At 76.0% G+C, this 11,971-nt stretch overlaps 1 protein-coding gene across 1 annotated transcript in view; it reads left to right on the top strand.

Annotated features, from left to right (window-relative positions):
- LOC140429043 (WD repeat-containing protein 70) overlaps positions 1-11,971 on the top strand; it is a 208,128-nt gene that overhangs the window by 23,873 nt on the left and 172,284 nt on the right. The gene's annotated exons all lie outside the window — the stretch shown is intronic.

Genomic DNA, 11,971 nt, shown 5'->3' with positions numbered 1-11,971 from the left:
GGTCAGTGTGCGGGGGGGGGTGGTCAGTGTGCGGGGGGGGGTCGGGGTCAGTGTGCGGGGGGGGGGTCAGTGTGCGGAGGGGAGGGTCAGTGTGCGGGGGGGGGTCGGGTCAGTGTGCGGGGGGGGGTCAGTGTGCGGGGGGAGGGTCAGTGTGCGGGGGGGGCGGGGGGTCGGGTCAGTGTGCGGGGGGGGGTCAGTGTGCGGGGGGAGGTCGGGTCAGTGTGCGGGGGGGGGGTCAGTGTGCGGGGGGGGGGGTCAGTGTGCGGGGGGGGGGGTCAGTGTGCGGGGGGGGAGGGTCAGTGTGCGGGGGGGGGTCAGTGTGCGGGGGGGAGGGTCAGTGTGCGGGGGGGAGGGTCAGTGGTGCGGGGGGGGGTCAGTGTGCGGGGGGAGGTCAGTGTGCGGGGGGGAGGGTCAGTGTGCGGGGGGAGGGTGAGTGTGCGGGGGGAGGGTCAGTGTGCGGGGGGGGAGGGTCAGTGTGCGGGGGGGAGGGTCAGTGTGCGGGGGGGAGGGTCAGTGTGCGGGGGGGAGGGTCAGTGTGCGGGGGGGGAGGGTCAGTGTGCGGGGGGGGGGGTCAGTGTGCGGGGGGGGGGTCAGTGTGCGGGGGGGGGTCGGGTCAGTGTGCGGGGGGGGGTCGGGTCAGTGTGCGGGAGGAGGGTCAGTGTGCGGGGAGGGGGGGTCAGTGTGCGGGGGGGGAGGTCAGTGTGCGGGGGGGAGGGTCAGTGTGCGGGGGGGAGGGTCAGTGTGCGGGGGGGAGGGTCAGTGTGCGGGGGGGGTCAGTGTGCGGGGGGGAGGGTCAGTGTGCGGGGGGGGGTCAGTGTGCGGGGGGAGGGTCAGTGTGCGGGGGGGGGGGTCAGTGTGCGGGGGGGAGGGGGGGGTCAGTGTGCGGGGGGGGGTCAGTGTGCGGGGGGAGGGTCAGTGTGCGGGGGGGGGAGGGTCAGTGTGCGGGGGGGAGGGTCAGTGTGCGGGGGGGGGTCAGTGTGCGGGGGGGTGGTCAGTGTGCGGGGGGGGAGGGTCAGTGTGCGGGGGGGAGGGTCAGTGTGCGGGGGGGAGGGTCAGTGTGCGGGGGGGGTCAGTGTGCGGGGGGGTCAGTGTGCGGGGGGGGGGTCAGTGTGCGGGGGGGGGTCAGTGTGCGGGGGGGGGGTCAGTGTGCGGGGGGAGGGTCAGTGTGCGGGGGGGAGGGTCAGTGTGCGGGGGGAGGGTCAGTGTGCGGGGGGGGGTCAGTGTGCGGGGGGGGAGGGTCAGTGTGCGGGGGGGGGGGTCAGTGTGCGGGGGGGAGGGTCAGTGTGCGGGGGGGAGGGTCAGTGTGCGGGGGGCGGTCAGTGTGCGGGGGGGGGGTCAGTGTGCGGGGGGGAGGGTCAGTGTGCGGGGGGGAGGGTCAGTGTGCGGGGGGGAGGGTCAGTGTGCGGGGGGGAGGGTCAGTGTGCGGGGGGAGGGTCAGTGTGCGGGGGGGGTCAGTGTGCGGGGGGGGTCAGTGTGCGGGTGGGGGGAGGGTCAGTGTGCGGGGGGGGGTCAGTGTGCGGGGGGAGGGTCAGTGTGCGGGGGGGGGGTCAGTGTGCGGGGGGGGGGTCAGTGTGCGGGGGGGGGAGGGTCAGTGTGCGGGGGGGAGGGTCAGTGTGCGGGGGGGGTCAGTGTGCGGGGGGGGAGGGTCAGTGTGCGGGGGGGAGGGTCAGTGTGCGGGGGGGAGGGTCAGTGTGCGGGGGGAGGGTCAGTGTGCGGGGGGGGTCAGTGTGCGGGGGGGGGTCAGTGTGCGGGGGGGGGTCAGTGTGCGGGAGGGGGAGGGTCAGTGTGCGGGGGGGGTCAGTGTGCGGGGGGGGTCAGTGTGCGGGGGAGGGGGTAAGTGTGCGGGGGGGGGGTCAGTGTGCGGGAGGGGGAGGGTCAGTGTGCGGGGGGGGGGTCAGTGTGCGGGGGGGGGAGGGTCAGTGTGCGGGGGGGGGTCAGTGTGCGGGGGGGGGTCAGTGTGCGGGGGGCGAGGGGCAGTGTGCGAGGGGGAGGGTCAGTGTGCGGGGGGGGAGGGTCAGTGTGCGGGGGGGGAGGGTCAGTGTGCGGGGGGGGTCAGTGTGCGGGGGGGGGTCAGTGTGCGGGGGGGGGTCAGTGTGCGGGGGGAGGGTCAGTGTGCGGGGGGAGGGTCAGTGTGCGGGGGGGAGGGTCAGTGTGCGGGGGGGGTCAGTGTGCGGGGGGGGGTCAGTGTGCGGGGGGGGGGGTCAGTGTGCGGGGGGGGGGTCAGTGTGCGGGGGGGGGGTCAGTGTGCGGGGGAGGGTCAGTGTGCGGGGGGGTGTCAGTGTGCGGGGGGGGTCGGGTCAGTGTGCGGGGGGGAGGGTCAGTGTGCGGAGGGGGAGGGTCAGTGTGCGGGGGGGGGGTCAGTGTGCGGGGGGGGTCAGTGTGCGGGGGGAGGTCGGGTCAGTGTGCGGGGGGGGTCAGTGTGCGGGGGGGGGTCAGTGTGCGGGGGGGGGTCGGGTCAGTGTGCGGGGGGGGGTCAGTGTGCGGGGGGAGGTCGGGTCAGTGTGCGGGGGGGAGGGTCAGTGTGCGGGGGGAGGGTCAGTGTGCGGGGGGGGGGGTCAGTGTGCGGGGGGGGAGGGTCAGTGTGCGGGGGGGGGGGTCAGTGTGCGGGGGGGAGGGTCAGTGTGCGGGGGGGAGGGTCAGTGTGCGGGGGGGGGTCAGTGTGCGGGGGGAGGTCAGTGTGCGGGGGGGAGGGTCAGTGTGCGGGGGGAGGGTGAGTGTGCGGGGGGAGGGTCAGTGTGCGGGGGGGGGAGGGTCAGTGTGCGGGGGGGACGGTCAGTGTGCGGGGGGGAGGGTCAGTGTGCGGGGGGAGGGTCAGTGTGCGGGGGGGGAGGGTGAGTGTGCGGGGGGAGGGTCAGTGTGCGGGGGGGGGAGGGTCAGTGTGCGGGGGGGACGGTCAGTGTGCGGGGGGGAGGGTCAGTGTGCGGGGGGAGGGTCAGTGTGCGGGGGGGGAGGGTCAGTGTGCGGGGGGGGGGGTCAGTGTGCGGGGGGGGGTCAGTGTGCGGGGGGGGGTCGGGTCAGTGTGCGGGGGGGGGTCGGGTCAGTGTGCGGGAGGAGGGTCAGTGTGCGGGGAGGGGGGGTCAGTGTGCGGGGGGGGAGGGTCAGTGTGCGGGGGGGAGGGTCAGTGTGCGGGGGGGAGGGTCAGTGTGCGGGGGGAGGGTCAGTGTGCGGGGGGGGGGTCAGTGTGCGGGGGGAGGGTCAGTGTGCGGGGGGGGTCAGTGTGCGGGGGGAGGGTCAGTGTGCGGGGGGGGGGGTCAGTGTGCGGGGGGGAGGGGGGGGTCAGTGTGCGGGGGGGGGTCAGTGTGCGGGGGGGGGGTCAGTGTGCGGGGGGGGGTCAGTGTGCGGGGGGAGGGTCAGTGTGCGGGGGGGAGGGTCAGTGTGCGGGGGGGAGGGTCAGTGTGCGGGGGGGGGTCAGTGTGCGGGGGGGTGGTCAGTGTGCGGGGGGGGAGGGTCAGTGTGCGGGGGGGGAGGGTCAGTGTGCGGGGGGGAGGGTCAGTGTGCGGGGGGGGTCAGTGTGCGGGGGGGGTCAGTGTTCGGGGGGGGGGTCAGTGTGCGGGGGGGGGTCAGTGTGCGGGGGGGGGGTCAGTGTGCGGGGGGAGGGTCAGTGTGCGGGGGGGGAGGGTCAGTGTGCGGGGGGGGAGGGTCAGTGTGCGGGGGGGGAGGGTCAGTGTGCGGGGGGGGAGGGTCAGTGTGCGGGGGGGAGGGTCAGTGTGCGGGGGGGGAGGGTCAGTGTGCGGGGGGGGAGGGTCAGTGTGCGGGGGGGGGGTCAGTGTGCGGGGGGGAGGGTCAGTGTGCGGGGGGGTTGGGTCAGTGTGCGGGGGGGGAGGGTCAGTGTGCGGGGGGAGGGTCAGTGTGCGGGGAGGGGGGTCAGTGTGCGGGGGGGGAGGGTCAGTGTGCGGGGGGGAGGGTCAGTGTGCGGGGGGGAGGGTCAGTGTGCGGGGGGGAGGGTCAGTGTGCGGGGGGGAGGGTCAGTGTGCGGGGGGGAGGGTCAGTGTGCGGGGGGAGGGTCAGTGTGCGGGGGGGAGGGTCAGTGTGCGGGGGGGGTCAGGGTGCGGGGGGGGGGTCAGTGTGCGGGGGGGGGTCAGTGTGCGGGGGGGAGGGTCAGTGTGCGGGGGGGGGTCAGTGTGCGGGGGGGAGGGTCAGTGTGCGGGGGGGAGGGTCAGTGTGCGGGGGGGGGAGGGTCAGTGTGCGGGGGGTGGTCAGCGTGCGGGGGGGGTCAGTGTGCGGGGGGGAGGGTCAGTGTGCGGGGGGGGGGGGTCAGTGTGCGGGGGGGGAGGGTCAGTGTGCGGGGGGGGGTCAGTGTGCGGGGGGGGAGGGTCAGTGTGCGGGGGGGGGTCAGTGTGCGGGGGGGGAGGGTCAGTGTGCGGGGGGGGTCAGTGTGCGGGGGGGGGTCAGTGTGCGGGGGGGGAGGGTCAGTGTGCGGGGGGGAGGGTCAGTGTGCGGGGGGGGTCAGTGTGCGGGGGGGGGTCAGTGTGCGGGGGGGGGTCAGTGTGCGGGGGGGGTCAGTGTGCGGGGCGGTCAGTGTGCGGGGGGGGTCAGTGTGCGGGGGGGGTCAGTGTGCGGGGGGGTCAGTGTGCGGGGGGGGGGTCAGTGTGCGGGGGGGAGGTCAGTGTGCGGGGGTGGGGTTCAGTGTGCGGGGGGGGAGGGTCAGTGTGCGGGGGGGGAGGGTCAGTGTGCGGGGGGGGAGGGTCAGTGTGCGGGGGGGAGGGTCAGTGTGCGGGGGGAGGGTCAGTGTGCGGGGGGGGTCAGTGTGCGGCGGGGGGGGTCAGTGTGCGGGGGGGAGGGTCAGTGTGCGGGGGGGGTCAGTGTGCGGGGGGGGGTCAGTGTGCGGGGGGGGGTCAGTGTGCGGGGGGGGGGTCAGTGTGCGGGGGGGAGGGTCAGTGTGCGGGGGGGGGGTCAGTGTGCGGGGGGGAGGGTCAGTGTGCGGGGGGGGAGTCAGTGTGCGGGGGGGGAGGGTCAGTGTGCGGGGGGGGGGAGGGTCAGTGTGCGGGGGGGGAGGGTCAGTGTGCGGGGGGGAGGGTCAGTGTGCGGGGGGGAGGGTCAGTGTGCGGGGGGGTCAGTGTGCGGGGGGGGGTCAGTGTGCGGGGGGAGGGTCAGTGTGCGGGGGAGGGTCAGTGTGCGGGGGGGGGGTCAGTGTGCGGGGGGGGGAGGTCAGTGTGCGGGGGGGGGTCAGTGTGCGGGGGGGAGGGTCAGTGTGCGGGGGGGGAGGGTCATTGTGCGGGGGGGGTCAGTGTGCGGGGAGGGTCAGTGTGCGGGGGGGGAGGGTCAGTGTGCGGGGGGGGGGTCAGTGTGCGGGGGGGGAGGGTCAGTGTGCGGGGGGGGGTCAGTGTGCGGGGGGGGGTCAGTGTGCGGGGGGGAGGGTCAGTGTGCGGGGGGGGAGGGTCATTGTGCGGGGGGGGTCAGTGTGCGGGGAGGGTCAGTGTGCGGGGGGGGAGGGTCAGTGTGCGGGGGGGAGGTCAGTGTGCGGGGGGAGGGTCAGTGTGCGGGGGGGAGGGTCAGTGTGCGGGGGGGGTCAGTGTGCGGGGGGGGTCAGTGTGCGGGGGGGGGGGTCAGTGTGCGGGGGGGAGGGTCAGTGTGCGGGGGGGGGTCAGTGTGCGGGGGGGAGGGTCAGTGTGCGGGGGGGGGAGGTCAGTGTGCGGGGGGGGGAGGGTCAGTGTGCGGGGGGAGGGTCAGTGTGCGGGGGGGAGGTCAGTGTGCGGGGGGGGAGGGTCAGTGTGCGGGGGGGGTCAGTGTGCGGGGGGAGGGTCAGTGTGCGGGGGAGGGTCAGTGTGCGGGGGGGGTCAGTGTGCGGGGGGGGAGGGTCAGTGTGCGGGGGGGGTCAGTGTGCGGGGGGGGGTCAGTGTGCGGGGGGGGTCAGTGTGCGGGGCGGAGGGTCAGTGTGCGGGGGGGGGTCAGTGTGCGGGGGGGAGGGTCAGTGTGCGGGGGGGGGGTCAGTGTGCGGGGGGGGAGGGTCAGTGTGCGGGGGGGGTCAGTGTGCGGGGGGGGTCAGTGTGCGGGGGGGGGGGTCAGTGTGCGGGGGGGGGGTTCAGTGTGCGGGGGGGAGGGTCAGTGTGCGGGGGGAGGGTCAGTGTGCGGGGGGGAGGGTCAGTGTGCGGGGGGGGGTCAGTGTGCGGGGGGGGGAGGGTCAGTGTGCGGGGGGGGGTCAGTGTGCGGGGGGGTCAGTGTGCGGGAGGGTCAGTGTGCGGGGGGGGAGGGTCAGTGTGCGGGGGGGGAGGGTCAGTGTGCGGGGGGGAGGTCAGTGTGCGGGGGGAGGGTCAGTGTGCGGGGGGGGGAGGGTCAGTGTGCGGGGGGGGTCAGTGTGCGGGGGGGGTCAGTGTGCGGGGGGGGGGTCAGTGTGCGGGGGGGGTCAGTGTGCGGGGGGGGGGTCAGTGTGCGGGGGGGAGGGTCAGTGTGCGGGGGGGGGAGGTCAGTGTGCGGGGGGGGGGGAGGGTCAGTGTGCGGGGGGAGGGTCAGTGTGCGGGGGGGAGGTCAGTGTGCGGGGGGGGGAGGGTCAGTGTGCGGGGGAAGGGTCAGTGTGCGGGGGGGGAGGGTCAGTGTGCGGGGGGGGAGGGTCAGTGTGCGGGGGGGAGGGTCAGTGTGCGGGGGGGGAGGGTCAGTGTGCGGGGGGGGAGGGTCAGTGTGCGGGGGGGAGGGTCAGTGTGCGGGGGGGAGGTCAGTGTGCGGGGGGGAGGTCAGTGTGCGGGGGGGAGGGTCAGTGTGCGGGGGGGGGTCAGTGTGCGGGGGGGGGGGTCAGTGTGCGGGGGGGGGTCAGTGTGCGGGGGGGGTCAGTGTGCGGGGGGGAGGGTCATTGTGCGGGGGGGGGTCAGTGTGCGGGGGGGGAGGGTCAGTGTGCGGGGGGTGGTCAGTGTGCGGGGGGGGGGGTCAGTGTGCGGGGGGGAGGGTCAGTGTGCGGGGGGGGAGGGTCAGTGTGCGGGGGGGGGGTCAGTGTGCGGGGGGGAGGGTCAGTGTGCGGGGGGGGAGGGTCAGTGTGCGGAAGGGGGAGGGTCAGTGTGCGGAAGGGGGAGGGTCAGTGTGCGGGGGGGGGGTCAGTGTGCGGGGTGGATCAGTGTGCGGGGGGGGTCAGTGTGCCGGGGGGGGAGGGTCAGTGTGCGGGGGGGGTCAGTGTGCGGGGGGGTCAGTGTGCGGGGGGGGGAGGGTCAGTGTGCGGGGGGGGGGGGTCAGTGTGCGGGGGGGAGGGTCAGTGTGCGGGGGGGGGGGTCAGTGTGCGGGGGGGAGGGTCAGTGTGCGGGGGGGGAGGGTCAGTGTGCGAGGGGGGGAGGGTCAGTGTGCGGAGGTGGGAGGGTCAGTGTGCGGGGGGGGGGAGGGTCAGTGTGCGGGGGGGAGGGTCAGTGTGCGGGGGGGAGGGTCAGTGTGCGGGGGGGGTCAGTGTGCGGGGGGGGTCAGTGTGCGGGGGGGGAGGGTCAGTGTGCGGGGGGGGGTCAGTGTGCGGGGGGGGGTCAGTGTGCGGGGGGGGGTCAGTGTGCGGGGGGGGGGTCAGTGTGCGGGGGGGAGGGTCAGTGTTGCGGGGGGGGGGTCAGTGTGCGGGGGGGAGGGTCAGTGTGCGGGGGGGGGTCAGTGTGCGGGGGGGAGGGTCAGTGTGCGGGGGGGGGTCAGTGTGCGGGGGGGGGGGGTCAGTGTGCGGGGGGGAGGGTCAGTGTGCGAGGGGGGGTCAGTGTGCGGGGGGGGAGGGTCAGTGTGCGGGGGGGGGTCAGTGTGCGGGGGGGGTCAGTGTGCGGGGAGGGTCAGTGTGCGGGGGGGAGGGTCAGTGTGCGGGGGGGGAGGGTCAGTGTGCGGGGGAGGGTCAGTGTGCGGGGGGGGAGGGTCAGTGTGCGGGGGGGGAGGGTCAGTGTGTGGGGGGGGTAAGTGTGCGGGGGGGGGGGGTCAGTGTGCGGGGGGGAGGGTCAGTGTGCGGGGGGGGTCAGTGTGCGGGGGGGGGTCAGTGTGCGGGGGGGAGGGTCAGTGTGCGGGGGGGGAGGTCAGTGTGCGGGGGGGGGAGGGTCAGTGTGCGGGGGGAGGGTCAGTGTGCGGGGGGGGGAGGGTCAGTGTGCGGGGGGGGGAGGGTCAGTGTGCGGGGGGAGGGTCAGTGTGCGGGGGGGAGGTCAGTGTGCGGGGGGGAGGTCAGTGTGCGGGGGGGGAGGGTCAGTGTGCGGGGGGGGGTCAGTGTGCGGGGGGAGGGTCAGTGTGCGGGGGGCGAGGGTCAGTGTGCGGGGGGGGTGGTCAGTGTGCGGGGGGAGGTCAGTGTGCGGGGGGGGAGGGTCAGTGTGCGGGGGGGAGGGTCAGTGTGCGGGGGAGGGTCAGTGTGCGGGGGGGGGAGGGTCAGTGTGCGGGGGGGGGTCAGTGTGCGGGGGGGGGGTCAGTGTGCGGGGGGGGGAGAGGGTCAGTGTGCGGGGGGGGGAGGGTCAGTGTGCGGGGGGGGTCAGTGTGCGGGGGGGGGGAGGGTCAGTGTGCGGGAGGGGGGGTCAGTGTGCGGGGGGGGTCAGTGTGCGGGGGGGGTCAGTGTGCGGGGGGGGGTCAGTGTGCGGGGGGGGTCAGTGTGCGGGGGGGGGGTCAGTGTGCGGGGGGGGGATCAGTGTGCGGGGGGGGGGTCAGTGTGCGGGGGGGGTCAGTGTGCGGGGGGAGGGTCAGTGTGCGGGGGGGGTCAGTGTGCGGGGGGGAGGGTCAGTGTGCGGGGGGGAGGGTCAGTGTGCGGGGGGGGGGTCAGTGTGCGGGGGGGGAGGGTCAGTGTGCGGGGGGGGAGGGTCAGTGTGCGGGGGGGGGGTCAGTGTGCGGGGGGGGGTCAGTGTGCGGGGGGGAGAGGGTCAGTGTGCGGGGGGGGGAGGGTCAGTGTGCGGGGGGGGTCAGTGTGCGGGGGGGGGAGGTTCAGTGTGCGGGAGGGGGGGGGTCAGTGTGCGGGGGGGGGGTCAGTGTGCGGGGGGGGGGTCAGTGTGCGGGGGGGGTCAGTGTGCGGGGGGGGGGTCAGTGTGCGGGGGGGGTCAGTGTGCGGGGGGAGTCAGTGTGCGGGGGGGGTCAGTGTGCGGGGGGGGGTCAGTGTGCGGGGGGGGTCAGTGTGCGGGGGGGGGAGGGTCAGTGTGCGGGGGGGAGGGTCAGTGTGCGGGGGGGGGTCAGTGTGCGGGGGGGGGTCAGTGTGCGGGGGGAGGGTCAGTGTGCGGGGGGGGTCACTGTGCGGGGGGAGGGTCAGTGTGCGGGGGGGAGGGTCAGTGTGCGGGGGGGAGTGTGCGGGGGGGGGTCAGTGTGCGGGGGGGAGGGTCAGTGTGCGGGGGGGAGGGTCAGTGTGCGGGGGGGAGGGTCAGTGTGCGGGGGGGGGTCAGTGTGCGGGGGGGGGGTCAGTGTGCGGGGGGGAGGGTCAGTGTGCGGGGGGGGGGGTCTGTGCGGGGGGAGGGTCAGTGTGCGGGGGGGAGGGTCAGTGTGCGGGGGGGAGGGTCAGTGTGCGGGGGGGGGGTCAGTGTGCGGGGGGGGGGTCAGTGTGCGGGGGGGAGGGTCAGTGTGCGGGGGGAGGGTCAGTGTGCGGGGGGGAGGGTCAGTGTGCGGGGGGGGTCAGTGTGCGGGGGGGGGTCAGTGTGCGGGGGGGAGGGTCAGTGTGCGGGGGGGGTCAGTGTGCGGGGGGGGGTCAGTGTGCGGGGGGGAGGGTCAGTGTGCGGGGGGGAGGGTCAGTGTGCGGGGGGGGTCAGTGTGCGGGGGGAGGGTCAGTGTGCGGGGGGGGAGGGTCAGTGTGCGGGGGGGAGGGTCAGTGTGCGGGGGGGGAGGGTCAGTGTGCGGGGGGGGGGTCAGTGTGCGGGGGGGGGGGTCAGTGTGCGGGGGGGGAGGGTCAGTGTGCGGGGGGGGGTCAGTGTGCGGGGGGGGGGGGTCAGTGTGCGGGGGGGAGGGTCAGTGTGCGGGGGGGAGGGTCAGTGTGCGGGGGGGGGTCAGTGTGCGGGGGGGAGGGTCAGTGTGCGGGGGGAGGGTCAGTGTGCGGGGGGGAGGGTCAGTGTGCGGGGGGGGGGTCAGTGTGCGGGGGGGGGTCAGTGTGCGGGGGGGAGGGTCAGTGTGCGGGGGGGTCAGTGTGCGGGGGGGGGTCAGTGTGCGGGGGGGAGGGTCAGTGTGCGGGGGGGGTCAGTGTGCGGGGGGGAGGGTCAGTGTGCGGGGGGGAGGGTCAGTGTGCGGGGGGGGAGGGTCAGTGTGCGGGGGGGGGGTCAGTGTGCGGGGGGGGGGTCAGTGTGCGGGGGAGGGTCAGTGTGCGGGGGGAGGGTCAGTGTGCGGGGGGGAGGGTCAGTGTGCGGGGGGGAGGGTCAGTGTGCGGGGGGGAGGGTCAGTGTGCGGGGGGGGTCAGTGTGCGGGGAGGAGGGTCAGTGTGCGGGGGGGAGGGTCAGTGTGCGGGGGGGAGGGTCAGTGTGCGGGGGGGGTCAGTGTGCGGGGGGAGGGTCAGTGTGCGGGGGGGAGGGTCAGTGTGCCGTGGGGAGGGTCAGTGTGCGGGGGGGAGGGTCAGTGTGCGGGGGGAGGGTCAGTGTGCGGGGGGGAGGGTCAGTGTGCGGGGGGGAGGGTCAGTGTGCGGGGGGGAGGGTCAGTGTGCGGGGGGGAGGGTCAGTGTGCGGGGGGGGGGTCAGTGTGCGGGGGGGAGGGTCAGTGTGCGGGGGGGAGGGTCAGTGTGCGGGGGGAGGGTCAGTGTGCGGGGGGGAGGGGGAGGGTCAGTGTTCGGGGGGGGTCAGTGTGCGGGAGGGGGAGGGTCAGTGTGCGGGGGGGGGGTCAGTGTGCGGGGGGGGGTCAGTGTGCGGGGGGGAGGGTCAGTGTGCGGGGGGGGGTCAGTGTGCGGGGGGGGGGTCAGTGTGCGGGGGGGGGTCAGTGTGCGGGGGGGGGGAGGGTCAGTGTGCGGGGGGGGAGGGTCAGTGTGCGGGGGGGGGAGGGTCAGTGTGCGGGGGGGGGGTCAGTGTGCGGGGGGGGGGTCAGTGTGCGGGGGAGGGTCAGTGTGCAGGGGGGGGTCAGTGTGCGGGGGAGGGTCAGTGTGCGGGGGGAGGTCAGTGTGCGGGGGGGGGGTCAGTGTGCGGGGGGGGGGGGTCAGTGTGCGGGGGGGGGGAGGGTCAGTGTGCGGGGGGGGGGCCAGTGTGCGGGGGGGGGTCAGTGTGCGGGGGGGAGGGTCAGTGTGCGGGTGGGAGGGGGAGGGTCAGTGTGCGGGGGGGGGTCAGTGTGCGGGAGGGGGAGGGTCAGTGTGCGGGGGGGAGGATCAGTGTGCGGGGGGGGGTCAGTGTGCGGGGGGGAGGGTCAGTGTGCGGGGGGGGGGGGGGGTCAGTGTGCGGGGGGGGGTCAGTGTGTGGGGGGGGGGTCAGTGTGCGGGGGGGGGGAGGGTCAGTGTGCGGGGGGGGGGAGGGTCAGTGTGCGGGGGGGGGTCAGTGTGCGGGGGGGGTCAGTGTGCGGGGGAGGGTCAGTGTGCGGGGGGGGGTCAGTGTGCGGGGGAGGGTCAGTGTGCGGGGGGGGTCAGTGTGCGGGGGGGAGGGTCAGTGTGCGGGGGGAGGTCAGTGTGCGGGGGGAGGTCAGTGTGCGGGGGGGGGTCAGTGTGCGGGGGGGGGGTCAGTGTGCGGGGGGAGGGTCAGTGTGCGGGGGGAGGGTCAGTGTGCGGGGGGGGAGGGTCAGTGTGCGGGGGGAGGGTCAGTGTGCGGGGGGAGGGTCAGTGTGCGGGGGGAGGGTCAGTGTGCGGGGGGGGAGGGTCAGTGTGCGGGGGGGGGTCAGTGTGCGGGGGGGGGTCAGTGTGCGGGGGGGGGAGGGTCAGTGTGCGGGGGAGGGTCAGTGTGCGGGGAGGGGGTGGAGTGCGGGGGCAGGGAGGGGGTGGAGTGCGGGGGCAGGGAGGGGGTGGAGTGCGGGGGCAGGGAGGGGGTGGAGTGCGGGGGCAGGGAGGGGGTGGAGTGCGGGGGCAGGGAGGGGGTTGGAATGCGGGGGCAGGGAGGGGGTTGGAGTGCGGGGCAGGAGGGGGGGAGAGTGCGGGGACAGGGAGGGGGGGGGAGTGCGGGGGCAGGGAGGAGGGGAGTGC

This window comes from Scyliorhinus torazame, chromosome 9 (genome assembly GCF_047496885.1).
Source record: "Scyliorhinus torazame isolate Kashiwa2021f chromosome 9, sScyTor2.1, whole genome shotgun sequence".
NCBI lineage: Eukaryota > Metazoa > Chordata > Chondrichthyes > Carcharhiniformes > Scyliorhinidae > Scyliorhinus > Scyliorhinus torazame.
The sequence above is the reverse complement of the archived record's forward strand: the minus strand, read 5'-3'. Positions and strand labels throughout refer to the sequence as shown.